The sequence below is a fragment of the Cibotium barometz genome, chromosome 61 (genome assembly GCF_041138505.1).
Source record: "Cibotium barometz isolate CiBa-2024 chromosome 61, ASM4113850v1, whole genome shotgun sequence".
NCBI lineage: Eukaryota > Viridiplantae > Streptophyta > Polypodiopsida > Cyatheales > Cibotiaceae > Cibotium > Cibotium barometz.
The window spans coordinates 7,299,510-7,319,859 of record NC_141106.1 but is presented as its reverse complement, the minus strand read 5'-3'; positions in this window follow the sequence as shown (position 1 = coordinate 7,319,859).

Genomic DNA, 20,350 nt, shown 5'->3' with positions numbered 1-20,350 from the left:
AATTAGAAAACAAATCAACGCATGAGTAGGGTGGAAAGTGGGAGGATCGAATGCCCCAATGGCACCATCCTACGGACGGGTGGACCCGATTAGTCGGGTAGCTTTCCATCAGATCAAGTGAAAGCCCTATGCTAGATAAATAGTTTCTCGAGCAACTCTATTCTAGGAGACTAGGCCAATGGCTGTGCCTTGCATGGATGAGGAAAAAAGCGTTGTCTCTAGGAATCAAGATTAGTAGTTGCCCAAATTATGATCAATTATCCTATGGGTAATTTGACTTTTAGAAGACCACGCTCCCCCTGTGGGATAGGACTAGGTCTTACCTTACAAATCGTATCCTTAAATCTTTACATGGTCAAGGTGCTTACTACGAGTAGGAAATTTTCTCCAAGCTAAGACTTAGTAGACTATCTTAGGTATTTCCCCCATTTTGGAAGGGGGGAACCTTACATCCCATTATCAATTTTGACCAATTCCATAGACTCAACCTAACCCCATCCAATCCCATGGGCTTCCTTCCACACTCCATTGGGCCGATGGAGTTGGTTTGAGCTCACACCCCTATAATTAAAATTCCCTTTTTCATTACACATACACACTTAAGCAAAAAAAACATATTTGAAATACATAGCTTACACATGCACTCCACATCAAAAATTTATTTTCAATATAAAAACTATTAGAAATACTAGATTTAAAATTGGAAAATATGTTCAAATATATCATCATAAAATCCTCTCAATATATCATTATCCATATCTCTGTACAGCATGATGTGTCTCTCATACTAGAAAGGTATACACTACTAATCTCGAACACTCTCGCAGTCCACTATGTAGGCTAGATGAGCCCAAAAGTCTCATCTCTGAATCCAAAAATCATGCCAAAATCCATGGAGCTGGTTTTGAATTACTCCTAATGCAAGAACGCTCAGCTAACTAGTCATCATCATAAAAGCCACGTAAACTGGTATGCATGTCTAGTCCCCATACTTGCCCTACTTAGTATAACCAAAATTGTACCTTATCCATCACATCAATCATGTCGAGAGCACACCCACATTAAATCGAGATGGACCAATGTCTTCTGCAATCGACTTTGTGAGCAATTCTCATCGTTCGGGCATGACATCTGTATGGCAAACCATGCACCTATGTGGTACCTTCACAGGCATCCACATCAAATAATTTCACAATGAATACAAGGAAAATAAGTAAAACATAATGCATCACTCATGTATCCCACAATCTGATAACCATTCCAAGTTTGGAAATAGTTCCATAGTCCTCAAGTTGCAACTCTCACGCAGATCGTGTAGTTGTAAAATCTAGATGAGGTCTCGGTACAATATCCAGTCCTTCGAGATAACTTGAATTTAGAGAGAGTTCTTATACTTTTCTAGCATCCTTAAGAATTAATATTAAGGTAAATACTAGGTTAACTCTAATAGTGGCTTTACATCCCTTATTTCTAAAGTCATAACCATTGTTAGGTCTCTATAAGGGGATTTAAACTTTCAGCATATTTTATGACTTAGGGATTTAGTCCTTTAAGACCTTAATACCTATCCACTAGGTGCTTAGGTATAACTGCCTCTCTTTTTCTCTCATGTAATTTATTTGGACTAATCCTTTATCCTCCTCAAGGTCTTCTTTGGTCAAATCGCGAGATAAAATCTACTTATGAATTTGGTCTAAGGGTCTTGTTCTTTCTCTAGGTAAGATCCACTTTATCATTTTCTTCTTTTGATTCAAGGTACTCCCCAAAAAATATTTTCATAGGGAGAATTTGACATCGAGAATTAACCTTTTGAACATAATATACTTTCTAGAGAGACACAAAGTTTCTAGACAAATCGTCTCTCTCTAAAACTATTTAACCATTTGCTCCAATAATTCCTAGGGTCCTAATTATAAGTACTTAACGAATTAGAGAAGACATTGGTGAATCATTTCATTTATTTTTAGGTTAGCTATCGTATGCAAATAAATGAAATAAGTCACCAATATCTTCTCTAATTCAAGCTTTAGGCTACTTATCTAGCTAGGGGTACTCTAAGGTTAATAACCTTTAGGTTGGAGGGTTAAGGGTGTACATTATTTACACAATATGCACATCCTTTCAATAAACTGACTTTAGATTAAGGTTTCAACTTAGGATAAATTGTGAAATTCTACCCAAGGATAATTTCACTAGCATAAATAATAAGGTTCTATACCAAAATTAACTTTCCATTAGAATATACATCCTAAGGTTCAACATATACAAAAGCCTCATTTATTTAATTCTCTGTAATTTCTCTTTTGCAAAGAACTAAATATTCAAGGAAAAAGGAATATTCTCTTGGAAATTTATACAATTCAAAGAATAGGATTGATAATAAAAATTATGAGCTAAAGTATGAAATTTTGACCAATTTAAACATAAATATATGAAATATGTACCCAAGGCTTACCTTATATATGCAATTTGATAAATTCCTTGATTAGATGGGAGCTCTAGTGTCTAGGTCTTCTCCACTCCCTTTGATCCACTGAATCAAGCTTTTGTTGATGAAGGAACACTCTGGGCTTACTACTATGAACCACTTGTTTAAATATACAAGTGAATAGGGTGTGTGCACGAACCAGCCCTTAGTTAGAGGCTGTAAAAGAGAATATACAAGTGAATAGGGTGTGTGCGGGAAGAAGCCCTTAGCAAGAGGCTGTAAAAGAGAATCTGTAAATGAGTGAGAAGCTGTGAAAAGGTGAGAAGTATCTACTAGGAGAGAATAAAGGGTAGCATGAGAAGATTCTAGGAAGAGGTGGAGAGAATCAAGCAAAAGAGGTGGAGTGAATCAAGGAGAGATCAGTGGGATTAGATGCTTGGATGTAAACTCTATAAATTGAGGCATTGGCCTAATGAGAATTTGCTAGTTTTTAATTATCCATGCCTACATTAAGCTATCAGTTAATTACTCAGTCTTAATTATCGTCTAATCTCTTTTATAATGATGTTGGTTCTAGCATTTGATCCACTGTGACACGAAGTTGGGGTTTGGACTTCGGTCACTTCTCAGAATCAAAACACACTTGTATGAAACCTCACAGCCTCCTCACCTCCCTTTCTCTGCCTAGATTAGGATAAAGATATACACATCAAAGGTGAGATCATAATTCATGGAAGAAAAGATGAAAGGCTCCAGAGAAGTAAGAATTTCTGCCAGTCTTGCAGCTCCAAACAAAAGGGCGATTCTTTGTTGGAAGAAAATCTTCCGACTCAGGATTATGTGAACGGAAACATACGGGGAATATTGGTAAGGTTCATCCGTTCGAATTGGGCGATTTGGACGGAACATATTAAAGAAAATGAATATGGCAATCACTTACAAGAGGATAAGACACATCGGGTTTGCCTTTTGATGAGAGATTAGGAGGAATTAATCATGATTAAGAAGAAATAATGGCTAAAACTCTATAAAAACAGAGATACACAGAGAATTGCAGTTTTAAATCCATATAGGCTGTGTAAGAGAGGATTAGATAGATGCGTAGAGCTTGAAGAGAGCTTCGCACCCATATAAAAACTTTCAAAAACGGACAACCGAGCGAAAAGTTATGAGCATTTTACTACAAGACTATAAAACTGCCAAAATTCGCCTAAAAATTAACAACTTTGGGAGAAATTATAATCATCAATGAAGTAAGGGATTAAGAAATTAATTACATGAGTGGAAAGAGCATAGAAAGAGCTTCCTAGCCATATGATCAATTTTAGAAAACAATACCCGAGTGATGAGTAATTACCGGTTGAAATTTGGATATTGGACCACAAAAACTGCACTTCTCTCTCTTTGCATGAAACCTCAATTTTCACATAGCCTCTTGTCTTTCATCTCCTTCATGATTCAAGCTAGAGGGTAAGGGTTAACATTGCTCAGCAGACAATCGTAAAGATTTACCTATGGTCCCCAAAGTCTTTCCACATGCTCATTACCGCTAAAACCATTGGTACCTCCAAAGAAGGGCGGCAATAAGGCAAGGGCTACCTTGAGAAGTCACAGGCCCGCCAAGATAATAACTCCTTATCCCACTTATCATCATGAATCATCAAAGAGGTCCAAAATTGGGTTAAGCATGAGGAGCTAATGCTAAATGAGACATTCACATGTAAAGAGAGTGTTTGAATAGGGGTTTGAAAGATAAGAGAATGGCAATGACACAAAATGCTCAAATGAGGAGGCTCATTTCTTGATTTGAAAGGGAGAGGAGGGCTCCTTTTATAGGTGGAGAATCACCCTCTCTTCCATTGTTACAAATTACAACATAAAAATCTTCAACCCTTCAGTGACATAAGGGTAGATGTCACCATCAATTGTCCTCTTAGGCTAAGTCTTCTATTGATTATTAAATTGAAGACTTTTTGACTTTGAGAGTGTGATGAGATAATAGCCAAGCCTAAGTGGCGTGTAGGTGGAGATCCCACTTACACATGGCGGAATTCTCCTCTTCCATGTAGGCATTTTAGAAGAATCTTTCCCAATTATGCACCTACACACACTCCTCCACATGCCTTCCACACTCCCCAACTTGTAGCCTTATGGTGAATACCATATTAATAATACAATAAAAATCCATGTGAGCATGAAGGCCCACTTTTATTTTCCACATCACTAGCCTATCTACCATACCAAAGTATTTATCAAGCATACTTGTGGCATTTACAATGTGTGCACCCTAAATCAAGTAAAACCATTATATTTGAAGATAGAATGCTGTTATCGGGGTAGCCGCCAAGCCGCCGCATCACCACGCCGTTATTCCATTGTGGGCGCCGCAATCTTCTTGGAAAAGCTTCCACCTTATTACCATTGAGAAACCATCAAAATATGCACAAAATTGAAAATGAAAGATATCAATTTTTCATGTCACATCTTTCCCCCCCCAGCAGGTCTGCTGGCCATGGTGCTCGAGGGTAGAATATCTTTAGCCGGTACTCATTGGCACGTCCGGGAACCTCCTGGCCACTTGCATCCTCTAGAAGATAGGTGTTATTTTTGAACTTTTGCTTTATCCTGAAGGGGCCTTCCCAGCGTCGAAGAAGCTTCTTATCTAGCGTTTTCTCCACACGGCCATCATACCTCATGACTAAGCTTCCTTGCTTGAGTTCTGGCTTCTTCTTCTTCCTCATGAGAGTGTCATGCCTTGCCTTGCGCCGTTGTTGTGCAGCCTCCAAATTTTGAAGTGCCTGAAGTCGCCTCTCATCCAAGATCTCCAGTTGTGCTAGGCGGCGTTGGGCATGTGTTTCTTCTTCATTATTCAAGCGTGCAAAAGATGTGCGAAGGCTTGTGATTTCCAATTCTATTGGCAAAATAGCCTCCATTCCATAAACTAACTGAAAAGGTGTGAAACCAAGAGAGAGTTTGTGAGTTGTCCTATAGGCCCATAGGACCTCTGGCAAATGCACATCCCACTTTCTCTTCATAGTATCCACTAGCTTAGACAAAGATCCACAAAGCAGTCCATTAGTTTTTTATACTAAACCATTACATTGGGGATAATAGGGAGTTGACATAGCATGCTTTATTTTTAATTTCTGCACCAAAGCTTCAATCAAGTCATTCCTGAAAGACCTCCCCCCATCTGTAAGGATTTCCAATGGACACCCAAATCGGGCACATATGTATTCCCTGAGAAAGGATGCCACAGCTACTGCCTTATTATTGACCATGGCCTTTGCTTCTGCCCACCTTGTTGCATAATCTGTGGCCACCAATATGTAATACTTCCCATGTGAGGAACGAGGAAGTGGACCTACAAAATCTAATCCCCACCTTTCAAATGGACCATATGCTGGGATAGGGTTTAAGGGTCCGAGAACCAATTGCTTATGCCCATATGCCTGGCATACTTCACAGCTTCTGCACCACTCATGGACATCTTTGCTGAGTCGAGGCCAATAATACCCTATGTTAAGGATCCTCCGAGTTGTGCTGGCTGAGGCAAAGTGACTTGAACATTCATGACATAATTCCATAATCCTTTTAGACTCCTCTAGGCTCACTACCCTCCTAAGAATCTTATCCTTACCTTGCTTGTAAAGAACATCCCCTAGAATTGTGTAAGGATGAGCTTTCCTGGTAAGCCTTTGCTTCTGTTGAGGATTAAATCCAGGAGGGAAGTATCCTGTATCTAAATAGTGTTGAACATCTTGGAGCTCAAGCCAACCTGTATCCATTAATGCAAGAGTAGCTACTTTGAAAGAAGCCAAGGTTTTAGTAGCCAATTCATCAGCCTTTTGATTATCCTTCCTGTTAACATGCACAAATTTACAAAACTCAAAAGCTTCTTTCAACTCCATTGCCCTTTTATACAATTCTTGGAGATTAGGACTCCTTGCCTTATACTCTCCTTTCATTTGTCGGATGACCAATTGTGAATCCCCTTTAACCTCTACCTTTTCAATTCCATCTTTTATGCAATCTTCTAATCCCCAAATTAATGCATTGTACTCAGCCACATTATTTGATATAGCCTTTGGAAATTCCCTACCCTTGGCCCATACCTCTTTTCCTTCTGGATCAAATAAAACTATCCCCCCAGCCCCACATTGCCTGGAAGGGCTAAAGGCTCCATCAAAATGCATAGTGAAAGCAGTTGGTGGTGTCTCCAAATCTTCATATACTTCTTCCTTTACTCCTGTTCCTTCTTCCTCTTCCTTCCTGGTAAGCAAATCTGCAAGAGAGGCCCTAGTGGTGTTTTCTGTAATAAAAGTGAAAGAGAATTCTTGAAGCTCACAAATCCACTTTGCAAACTTTTCTCCTGCAGGATTGGGCTTGCGGACCAAGAATTGTAAATAAGGTTGAGATCTGAGGAAGAAAAAAGGGCGAGGTAACAAGTATGACCTGAACTTCTTTACTGAAAAAACAAGAGACAAACCACCTTTCTCCATTTCACCATATCTCTCCTCGGCATCAGTGAGTTGTCGGCTTGCATAATATAGTGGTTGCATACGCCCTTGCTCTCCCTTTTGCAAGAGTATAGCACCCACTGAATGTGATGAGACACTTAGGTTCACATAAAAGTCCTCCCCCCACCTAGGAGGCTGCACAATTGGACTTTGACTCATGCATTCCTTGAGCAAACAAAAAGATTGAATTTGATCGGGCCCCCATTGGAAAGAAACATTCTTCTTTGTTAACAGATTTATAGGATACATCTTCTCAGAGAACATATCAACAAAGCGTTGGTAATACTTTGTTTTACCCAAAATCCTCCTTACCTCCCGTACATTGGTAGGTGGTGGAAGGGCCACAATTGCCTGCACCTTCTCAGGATCCATCTCTATGCCTTCTTCTGAGATAACATGTCCCAAGAGAACCACCTTCCTTCGTGCCAAGCGGCATTTTCCAGGATTAAGACACCCTTTTGCATCATCGATACTTTGCAAGGCCAACCTCAACTTTTCCAAGTGATCCATGCGGCTTGAATAAATGCAAAAATCATCCAGGAAGACCCTTATAAACTTCCCCAAGTAAGGTGCAAATACCTGACTCATGAAGCGTTGAAAAGTTGCTGGTGCATTGGTCAAGCCAAATGGCATCACCCTATAGGCATACACTCCCCAAGGGGTGATAAATGAGGTTTTCCTTTGATCTTCTTCACAAATCCGGATTTGGAAGTATCCTGAGTATCCATCACACACTGAATACAACTCATGACCTGCAACTTGATCCAAAATCTCATCCTGAAAGGGTAGAGGATAATAATCCCTCTTTGTGCATGCATTCAGAGGGCAAAAGTCCACAGACACACGCCATTTTCCACCCTTTTTGGGAGTGACTACAACTGGGGAAATCCACTCTGAATTCTCTACTGGAAAAATAAATCCAGCTTCAAGCAAATTAGTTACCTCCTTCTTAAGCACCTCTGCTTGCACTACTCCCAAACGCCTTAGCCGCTGTACCACTGGCTTACTTTGGGGCTTGAGATCAATCTTGTGCTCTACGAGGGTAACTTGGCGTACTTGTGAGTAGCTGTTTGCAAAAAGGTTAGGAAATCCATCCAACATTTTTAAGTAATTCTCCCTTTCAGTACCTGCTATGGACTCATCAAGAAGAATTTTATTTTGTTGGTGAAGACTAGTGAGGTCCACATCTCCTTTCTTGCACATGGTTGAAGAAGCTTCCCCTTCCAAGGCTCCATTGTCTTCAGCATCCCCTCGATCCCTTCCTAGGGAAAGACCAAATGCAACTCCCTCCACCTCTCCTTCTGAGATGGAATCCTCGGAGCTACCACTTGTCTCTTCTTCATCGGATGACTCTGACTCTGAACTTTCGAAAGTTGAAGGTTCACCTCTTACCACTTTCTTGCGACGACTCTTGATGTTGTAGTGGACCTTCTTATTCTCACCTTGTAGAATAAGATCACCTGTCTCCCACTTTTGAATTGCCTTCACTTGGCGAAGCCATGGCCTACCCAATATTAATGGGTAAGCCCTAGCATCAGGCTTTGTAGGAATGACCTGGAAAGTTGTAGGCACAGAAATACCACATACATCCACTCCCAAATTCCTGACAATTCCTAAGGTTTTCACCCTAGTATTATCAGCAAGTTTGATGCGATAGGGAGAGTTGGTAGAAGACAACTTTAAATCAGGATCTTTCATTGTTTTTTCACTCATGACATTGATTGATGCACCTCCATCAATGTATGCATTAGAAATTGTCTGCCCCTCAATGATGACATCAATCACCACAGGCACGTCATCTCCTACATCAATATCCACCTTTTGAACCATAGGAGTCCCATTATCCCTCTTCTTCTTTTTCTTAGATTCCCTTGTGCTAGCCAGCTTACCCCATTCTTTTCTCTTTGGAGAGAGTGCCAAAAGCTGCCCAAATGTGATTTGTGCCGTTTTCTCCCTAAGATCTGTCAAGAGGTCATAACTAAGAGATCCTTGTCCAAGAGGAAAATCAGATTGTCCAATTTTTCTCCTAGACGACTTCTTCTTCTTCTTATTTTTCTCCTCTTCTTTAGATTTATCTTCTTGTTCTTCTTCTTCCTAGCTTCTAGTTTTACAACCCCTTTTTGCCATTAATGGCATCAATGTTTCCTCTTCTTCTGAGCATATTTCCTCTAAAAGTGCTAAACTTTTATTCTCACTTTTCCTCAACTTTGGACACTCAGTACGATAGTGCCCCTTCTCTTGACATTCATAGCATGTGACACTACTTCTATCCCTAGGTTTATCCTCAGCTCGTGGAACCCTAGGTGGCCTTGCATTGACTAAGTGTAACTTCAAATCAGCAAATTCTACCATAAGTTGTGCAATGTTATGATCCAAGGATGGAGCTTGTACCTGAGATGTTGAGGCTATCTCTACTCCTGGTGGGGTTGGCACACTTGGAGAAGATTGGAATGTGGACTCAATATGAAGAGTGGCCTCCTTCTTCAAAGCAATACGAAGGGCCTCTTTAAAACTAGTGGGATCTTTGCTAAGAACTTTTTCATGCAAGCGGGGATCCAAAGCCCTGATAAACTTGCTCATCTTAAGGTGCTCCATTGTCTTTGCTAAAGAACTCTTTGAATCTTCCATAGAAGGTGAAGAAGAAGAAGCAACAACATGTAAAGCAGCTTGTTGATATTTGATGAATAAGGCTTCATACCTCACTGAAAAGGCAGAAACTGACTCTCCTTCCTTTTGGAAAATTTGATCCAATTGCAATAGTAAAGCATTTGGCGACTCCACTCTCTCAAATCTCTCCTTCATTGCTTTGGTCAACCTTTCCCAATCATTCTTGGACTCCTCTGGCAAAGCCTCATGCTAAGTTAAGGCCACACCCTCCAAGAAATCTGGGAGTATTTCTGCCCTCTCCTTCATAGACCAACCCGTCAAGCGGCATGCTCGGTTAAACTCTCGGAGATAACTCCCCAGGTCTTCTCCATCCGATCCTTGGAACACCGGAATGTTGAACATCTTGCACCAAAAGATGAGTAGCAAACAAGGGAACTTTACTTGTTCAAAATAACTTTCCTTTAATCATGCGGGACTTTGAGGTTAAAATAGAATAATTCTAAGTAAAACCTGCCCGCCGTCTCCACCAAAAGATGTGACACGAAGTTGGGGTTTGGACTTCGGTCACTTCTCAGAATCAAAACACACTTGTATGAAACCTCACAGCCTCCTCACCTCCCTTTCTCTCCCTAGATTAGGATAAAGATATACACATCAAAGGTGAGATCATAATTCATGGAAGGAAAGATGAAAGGCTCCGGAGAAGCAAGAATTTCTGCCAGTCTTGCAGCTCCAAACAAAAGGGTGATTCTTTGTTGGAAGAAAATCTTCCGACTCAGGATTATGTGAACGGAAACATACGGGGAATATTGGTAAGGTTCATCCGTTCAAATTGGGCGATTTGGACGGAACATATTAAAGAAAATGAATATGGCAATCACTTACAAGAGGATAAGACACATCGGGTTTGCCTTTTGATGAGAGATTAGGAGGAATTAATCATGATTAAGAAGAAATAATGGCTAAAACTCTATAAAAACAGAGATACACAGAGAATTGCAGTTTTAAATCCATATAGGCTGTGTAAGAGAGGATTAGATAGATGCGTAGAGCTTGAAGAGAGCTTCGCACCCATATAAAAACTTTCAAAAACGGACAACCGAGCGAAAAGTTATGAGCATTTTACTACAAGACTATAAAACTGCCAAAATTCGCCTAAAAATTAACAACTTTGGGAGAAATTATAATCATCAATGAAGTAAGGGATTAAGAAATTAGTTACATGAGTGGAAAGAGCATAGAAAGAGCTTCCTAGCCATATGATCAATTTTAGAAAACAATACCCGAGTGATGAGTAATTACCGGTTGAAATTTGGATATTGGACCACAAAAACTGCACTTCTCTCTCTTTGCATGAAACCTCAATTTTCACATAGCCTCTTGTCTTTCATCTCCTTCATGATTCAAGCTAGAGGGTAAGGGTTAACATTGCTCAGCAGACAATCGTAAAGATTTACCTATGGTCCCTAAAGTCTTTCCACATGCTCATTACCGCTAAAACCATTGGTACCTCCAAAGAAGGGCGGCAATAAGGCAAGGGCTACCTTGAGAAGTCACAGGCCCGCCAAGATAATAACTCCTTATCCCACTTATCATCATGAATCATCAAAGAGGTCCAAAATTGGGTTAAGCATGAGGAGCTAATGCTAAATGAGACATTCACATGTAAAGAGAGTGTTTGAATAGGGGTTTGAAAGATAAGAGAATGGCAATGACACAAAATGCTCAAATGAGGAGGCTCATTTCTTGATTTGAAAGGGAGAGGAGGGCTCCTTTTATAGGTGGAGAATCACCCTCTCTTCCATTGTTACAAATTACAACATAAAAATCTTCAACCCTTCAGTGACATAAGGGTAGATGTCACCATCAATTGTCCTCTTAGGCTAAGTCTTCTATTGATTATTAAATTGAAGACTTTTTGACTTTGAGAGTGTGATGAGATAATAGCCAAGCCTAAGTGGCGTGTAGGTGGAGATCCCACTTACACATGGCGGAATTCTCCTCTTCCATGTAGGCATTTTAGAAGAATCTTTCCCAATTATGCACCTACACACACTCCTCCACATGCCTTCCACACTCCCCAACTTGTAGCCTTATGGTGAATACCATATTAATAATACAATAAAAATCCATGTGAGCATGAAGGCCCACTTTTATTTTCCACATCACTAGCCTATCTACCATACCAAAGTATTTATCAAGCATACTTGTGGCATTTACAATGTGTGCACCCTAAATCAAGTAAAACCATTATATTTGAAGATAGAATGCTGTTATCGGGGTAGCCGCCAAGCCGCCGCATCACCACGCCGTTATTCCATTGTGGGCGCCGCAATCTTCTTGGAAAAGCTTCCACCTTATTACCATTGAGAAACCATCAAAATATGCACAAAATTAAAAATGAAAGATATCAATTTTTCATGTCACACCACCATAGCTCATTACATTGCTGCAAATTTAACATGGTATCAGAGCCTAGCCTAGAATCCATCAAATTTATGAGCCCATTATCTTGCTAATCACCTAGCTAATTAGGATTAATAGATAATTAAGTTTTTTAACCTCTTTTTCAAAGAGCTTCTGTACCCCTAGCTTGTGGAGGGTCTTGATCTCCCTCCAGGCTTAACAATAGCCTTCAAGACTTTAGCCACACATAGCCACAAGATCTGTGCTTTAGCCCATTTGTGAGGTCCCTATCCCCACCACGCAACGAATTCAGGGATGCTAGCAGTGGAAGTAGCACTTCTTGCGTGGGGTAGGGTCCCACACTCGGGGCCTCGCCCAACCACGGATATCCGGACAAGAGACTAATCCATTGGTTCTTCCAAAACCGAACCCGGAAAAACTTCTGGACGAACCAAAATAAATGGATCATCTTCAACTTTTCAATCCAACGAATCCGCTTTAGGTCGGTTGTAAGGTTCCCAATTCGATCTGCTCGGATGAGGAAATATCTCGGACCACGACCTATCCTCTTTCAATATGAGAGAAATGAGGGAGGGACATCTTCTCTAGTATCTGCACCATGGTGTCAGGGAGCTCGAAATTTGAGGAGTGACTAGCAGTCTCGAAGATGCATTGGAAAACTAGAAACTTCGAGTAGGCATCTTCCTCTTCCTACAATCATTCAAACATCAATTCAACTTGTTTATTTTAGTAGGATATTCTTATTAATTAGCATTATGTTAGGTAAAACATTCATTGCAAAACAGTCCTTAAATGGCAATTCATAGGAGCTAAGATTGACTCCGACTTAAGATAGTCCACTAAGTCTTAACTTGGAGAAAATTTCCTATTTATCGATACCTTGACCATGTAGAGATTCAAGGATACGATTCATAGGTAAGACCTAGTCCTATCCTACAGGGGAAGCGTGATCTTCTAAAAGTCAAATCACCCACCATAGGGTAATTTATCATAAATTGGGCAACTACTAGACTTGATTTCTAGAGGCAATGTTTTTTTCCTCATCCATGCAAGGCACAGCTGCCGCCGGCTGACCTAGTCTTCTAGAATCGAGTTGCCCAAGAACCTAATTATCTAGCGTAGGGCTTTCACTTAATCTGTTGGAAAGCTACCCGACTAATCGGGTCCACCCGTCCGTAGGATGGTGCCATCGAGGCATTCCATCTTCCCACTTTCCACCCTACTCACGCGTCAATTTGTTTTCTAATTAATCCTACCATACTGTTTGACATAAATAAACATGTTCCTTAATTAAAGCCCTTTTCACAAGGTTTGTTAAGACAGCCTTTCTACACAATACAATCATGCCAAAGACAAGATTTATATATAAAAAGTTTATACATGAATCAATTCCATATAAGCCAAACCGGCTCTCTTATTCTTTTTCTTTATTCTGCCGATGATCTAGAATTTGGCCTTCCAGCCTCTACATGCTGGGCAATTCCCCACGGGACCATACACCTCATCGTCGACCGCTAGCGAGGACTCAAGGCGGCCTAACGCCCTCTCAGGCTCCATCGCTCGATCCTCCCGCCCCTTAGAGAGATGTCTGCATACTAGGGTGGGCTTATTCACCGCACTAGCCTGGGCCCTCAGAACTAGGCAGCATCATAATCTCGCGCCTCAATCGGCAAACCTTATTCTCCCAATGGTATGAGGGATACCTTGGGCCATTCCCGGGCTTTGCTAATGATGCCGCCCAGCTACACACTACACAAGCATGGAACAGAGTTAGCGTTGAAGCCAAGAAAAACTCGCACTCTTTAAAGATAACAATTTCAATGCGAGAGGGGCGGCTGTACTGCAGCAAGTACACTACACAAGGACGGACGGTGGTACAACAGGGCATACGCTGTGCAGAGATGCGTGTTGCCTGTGGAGCACCCCGAGGGTTTATATAGCTGTGGGATACGGGTGCAGACGTTGTGCAAAGCAAGGACGAAAGGACGGTGTACTAGCAAAGGCTATGGATCAGTGGCCTACATGGGTCTAGGGGAAAGGTACGGTGTCAGTTTGTCAGGGAAAGGAGTGGTACTCATGTACCTTATCTGGTCTGGGGGGCAGCATGGGTGTCCACGTAGGGGTACGTGTGGACCACACAGTGGGCGACCATCCTTTGGTTTTTGTGCGGCCATCATACGGGTGCCCTAGTAAGTGTGTACGGCCCAAATTTTGGGGCGGGGTCCCCAAATTTTGGGCGCCTGCCTCGATTTGCGTGCCCCGGGGGTGATTTTTTTTGTCCGGGAGTTCTCCTGGTCGTTGGGGTTTAGACCGTTTGTCAATCGGACGCCCGGTGGTGCATTTATTAAGGTTTAAAGGTCGTCGCTTTTTAACTAAAATGACTGAAATTTGCGTATAAGCTTGATACGGTGTCCGTTTTGGATGCTGTAAAATCCTATATTAGGGTAAAATCACGAGCAAATTCTAAATTTGGGCTCAAAATTTGAATATTCTAAGTAGAAATGACTCGAAAAATAAAATCATTGATTTTTATACCATAAAAACTCATAAATTTATCTATTACACGAACATTTCTTTATTAGTGAAGATGGGTATGTTACAGGATCCACGAGACCTAGAAGGTCTCCTTACGAGGGGGGGGATGGATGGCATCGGTGTCACCACAACCATCCCATGACCTCTTCTCTCGATCTCTCCATCATGAGGAAGAGATGGATGCTGAAGACCTAGAGGCTAAAGCTCCCGAAGTGGATGTGGAAAGAGAGACTCCCAGCTCATAAGCTGCTCTAGGTTGTTGCTCGATTAGGCTTTATGGGCAAGCATAGAGCCATGGGAATGCATGCATAGAGCAATCATGCATGCATATGCCTCTATGCATGCATCATAGGCTCTATGCATGCATAGATCCATGGGCATGCATGCATGCCCATGGTCATAGTCATGACTCCATTCTTAGGCTTTATGGGCATGCATAGAACCATGGACATGCATGCATCTTAGGCTCTATGCATGCATGCCCATGGCCATAGTCATGACTCCATACATAGACCCATGCCTCTATGTTTAGGCCATGGGAATCTATGGCTATGGCTATGGCTATGCCCAAAAATAAGGAACTTGAAAAAAACGAGAGCAAGAGATAGGGTTTGGAGCATACCTTGGAGAGTGGAGAGAGAGAGAGGAAGAAAAAACCTATAAAACTATAGCCATAAAAATATTAGCAAAGCCTATAAAACAATAGCCATAAAAAGCTAGAGTGGAGAGAGAGGTAGAAAAGAGTGAGATGCCAAGGAAAGTAGAAAAAGAGGGAGAGACTCTTACCTTTGGAGAGTGGAAAGCGAGGAAGTGGGAGAAAGCAAAAACTTGCAAAACCATACACAAAAAGAGATTGGAGTGGAAAGCGAGGAAGTGGGAGAAAGCAAAAACTTGCAAAACCATACACAAAAAGAGATTAGAGTGGAGAGAGAGGGAGAGAGTCCTACCTTTGGGTAGTGAAACAAAAAAGAACACCAAACTTGTAAAACAAAAAAAAACAAGGACATATAGACAAAAACATTAGTACTTGCAATGAAAAACAAAGAGAAGGTTAGAGAGAGAGAGAAGGAGAGGGAAAGACAAAGAGAAAGGCAGGTGAGAGAGAGAGAGAGAGAGCGATAAGGGGGGGTGGGGGGAGGAGGAGAAGGGTGGCTTACCACACACCTCCAAAATAATCCAAAACTCACTATTCCACACGCATTATACTGCCTGTGGGTTTTTTTAAATTTTACAAAGTCAGTATTTGGGTCGGTATTAGAGTCGGAATTAGCCTCGGTAATGTTTGTAATAAAGCAGAGTCGGTAATGGCTCCGGTATTAGAGTTGGTATTACCAACCCGAATACCAACATAAATACCAAGTCATATACCGACCCTAATATCGATGCCCGATAATTTCACATAATAATGTAACTGACTTGGTACAAGTAATGGTACATATTGACATGACATTTCAAGTCAAAATGTACACTTTGAACATTAAATCTCTCTCTCTCTCTCTCTCTCTCTCTCTCTCTCTCTCTCTCTCTCTCCCCCTTCGGCCCTTTCACACTCACGATTAATCACCTCTTATATCCCATGCACATCTTCAAAAATGTAGGGAGTCTAATATGGGATCATCTCATTAGGGCGAAGGATAATAGATATGCACATGAAGACCTTATGGAAGCCAACATCATGAAAAGATATTGGGCAAGAGTACATGGAGATGGGAGGATTGAATTACCTAAGGTACCTTGGATCCTTACCAAAAAGGAATTAAAAAGGTGAATGGGGTTATTTTGTCGTTTAATACTCCTACAGGACACATGCATTGCCTTTGTGGTGCATTTACAAAGAATGACAAGCTCAGTGATCTAAAATTACATGACGCACAAATTTCTCTAGGTAAATTCTAGTTCTTTGATGATATTCTACATATTTGATTACTATAACTTTCTTATGTGAGCTTATGAAAAAATGCATACACAACAATTTGTCGCTTGTAGTTTGTTTTACCGGTGGCGATTGGTGATTGCTCGACTCCTGACCTCCGTTCTGACCTCCGTTCAACCATATACAAGTTTTCATCCCTTGTTCGATATATTTCACAAAAGGAGATTCCCATTTCTTCCATCGAATAAGCCAAGCTTAACTCAATCAAAGCAGTTTATCTTGTTGAGAAATACTTTCCGACAAGCACCCTAACAGTCCAAGTGTATCTACTAGTACATGTGGTGGACGAAGTATCTAGAGCACGTCAGTGTACATAGCCGTTGGATGTTTTTCTTGGAAAGATTCATGAAAAATATCAAAGGTTTTATGTGGCAAAGAGAAATACTTGAGGGGAGCAGCATGGTTGAGAGGTGGCTAATACAAGAGTCACTAGTGTACATTTTTGAGTTCCTCAGTCAAAAGGACGAGGATATGCCTTTGTTGTGGACAAATAAGGACAATGAGAAGATAGTTGGTGAGGTCCCTCAAGGTAAAGGAAAGGACCGAAGAATGAATTCAACACTAGCAGAGAAGGTCAATAAGTTTTTCATGTTGAATCATCTTGCCCATGGAAAAGTGGCTTCAAAAGTATGAAGATGTGAAGGTGGAACGAAGAAATGCACGACAAGCCTTTAGGAGACAAAATAGATAACGAAACATTAGGTACCTTGAGGAATTGGAGGGTTTTCCTCCATTCATGAGCCTAAGATGGCTAGACAATGCGAGAAGAGGGTCAAAGAGTTACTGACGTCAAATGGGAGTTCTCTAGAGTTTGCAATGAAAAGGTATATAATTAATGATCATTACTATATTATTTGTATTTATTATATGAATCTTTCATGCAAATAATTACTACATTCTTTATTTACAAAAATAAAGATGATTATTATCTCATATTGGTGTGTGTTACTTTGTAGTATTTATCATTTGGAGCATTACGGTCATACGGATAGCATTTCTGAGTAAATCATACAACATTTAACTATGGAATGATGGCAAAGTTTGAGCAACAAAGCTGTAAGATCCCTGTTCCCACCGAGCAACAGATTCGGGGTACTGGCAGCGGAAGTAGCGCTTCTCGCGCGGGACAGGGGTCCCACACTCGGGGCCTCGCCCCCACGGATATCCGGATAAGAGACTAATCCGTCGGTTGTTCCAAAACCAAACCCGGAAAAACTTCCTTTATCGGAAAGCACGGGCGATTCCACCAGGATAACTTTTTACTCTAACGTAGTCAAGATCATTTCTGATCGAGATGATCCAATTACATCTATAAGATACTTAGTCAGTTCAAGGAAGAAACTTGCACTTGGATCATTGGGATCAACGCTTTTTTCCCCATTCAAGAGGCACAGCCGTTGATTTCTATCCATAGAACAGTTACTGTTCGGGATTTATTTTTTTTCTATCGTAAAAACAAAAGTTTGAGTCTCGATTTACGGATCCATCAGTCCATCCTAACCCCATCCAATCCCATGGGTTAGCCAACCGCCCAACCACTGTAGTGATGGGATCCAATTAAGAATTTGGTTAGGTTTTGTCCCGGGTACCAAGGAAAAGAGTTCCAAGGCCCCCTAGCCGGATGTTCATGCAAAATAAAACTAGTCACACCACTCACACACCCAATATGAGATTGCCTTTTCACAGATTCAACCAGTTTAAAACAATCCTTTAATAAAACCATAGTATCACTGATCACCATCTTCCAATTTATCCAGTTGATTCTCAATTTTCCCATCATTCCTTCATCAGAGTATCTATGGCATCATTGGTAACTAGGATGCTCACCACCTGTCCACTCAGGGGCCGTTTCCTAATCCCTAGCCCATAATACTCGGCAATATAATCACTTATCAAGATGGACTCTCGTTGAAGATCAGCAAGATCAACCAACAGATCCATATAAAGAGCCATGGACTCATCCATTGAAGACCAGCAAGGTCAATCAACCAGATCCATGCCCGATTTCAGAAAACAACTCCAACTCTGTTCCAATATCTTCCTCGACGCCTGCGTGGGTATCCTAGGCGACCCAGAGCCCGAGCACCGTATGGTCAGCACCCTCTGGGATCCTTCGCAGGTGACCTAGCGCTTCACGCATAGGCCGCTTCCTTGGCCCCTCATCCACCGTACCGGAAGCTCACCATTTTAATCGCACCGAGGCTGGTCAAGACCTCGGCCGACCTTGCTACGCGAGACGTCCTTCATTGACTCCCCGTCAGCAGTTGCAACTTTACCATCACGACTTTAATCACAAGACGGTCAAAATGCTCCCCCCAGCATTCTTGACATAAAACAATCATTTACAAACAGCATTTACAAACAGTTTACCATACAATTTCTATTTTAACTTTCATTTTTCCACATTATCCCTCATCAATCTACATTACTTATCCCATATTCCATTTATATGTATACTCATCCCATCACATCATTTCCATCTCATCACTTCAGATTCCCTCACATCACATATCGTATAATCACATCCATACATCCACATCTATATGCGTACATTCACATCTACATCTCTATGCATACATCCCCTCCACATTCACACTCACACCCATACCTCTACATCTACATGCAAACATCCTTATCTCCATGCATAATAATATTCTTTTAATTAATCTAGGATGATAGTTCCTAGAATATGGTAGGAAGTCCTCTTTTTATGCTTTGAATGAAATTATTTTATGTGTAATTTCTATAAAAATTTTGCCATAGCTCCGCTACTATGACTGATAAATCTCAATTTCTTCTAAGGGATAAAGCTTATCATTAAGAAAATAATTAGAATGGTCTCTAATTGGATCATCAATCCATAATGGATTGAATCATCAACATGCATAAACTAAAAGCATAGAAAAAAGCCATTAATTTGGTCTCAAGCATAGCTTAATCTTGGATTAAGGAAAAGCTTTATGAAAAGCTTCATTTGGATTGAGAATGGGTCATGAGTATGACCATTTCTTGAGTGAGAGAGAGAAATTACATAAAAACCATTAGAATTTAAACATAAATGGAAATTAACTTCAATAGCATTTATTAAATTATGTAACTCTTCACTACTATTCACCACTTAACTTCAATAGCATTTAAAAAACCATACCAATTAAGCTTCTCAAGCTTGAGAGGGGTTGAGAAGAGAGAATCATTGAGAAATTATAGAAAAGATCAAAATTCAATATACTTACCTTATAATTTGCTTGATTCTTTATTCACGGTAGAGGCCCCCAACCAATCAATTGGTTTAGTATGTTGATGGAGCCACCAATGGGGATTGAAGAAAGAGAGAAGTATCAAAAACTAGTGAATTATTAAAGAATTCACAGTCCTTGGCTTAGGTAGAGTAGAGTAACAATGCATAAGACACTCTATATTTTGGCTTAGGTGGAGTAGAGTAACAAAGCATAAGACACTATATATTTTGGCTTAGGTGGAGTAGAGTAACAAATCATAAGACACTATATATTTTGGCTTAGGTGGAGTAGAGTAACAAAGCATAAGACACTATATATTTTGGCTTAGGTGGAGTAGAGTAACAAAGCATAAGACACTATATATTTTTCAACAAGGGGGAGGCTTCTATTTATAGAAAAAATTGAGCTCCTAACCAAACAAACTGATTCTAGAATCTTCCAAGTCAGTTTGGTCACTTTTTGACCATTTTTAGGTCAGTTAAGCTAACTTTTTGGAACTAGACTTGAATGAGGAGAGAGGAGAGATGAAATATCTCAATTTTTATGAGTTTAAAACTCATTCAAGCATGTGAAATATGCACCTCCTTTAAAGAACTTCCCTTCCTTACATATGTGTCATAATGGAATCATTTTAATATTGCTCATAGTTTTTTATTAATAA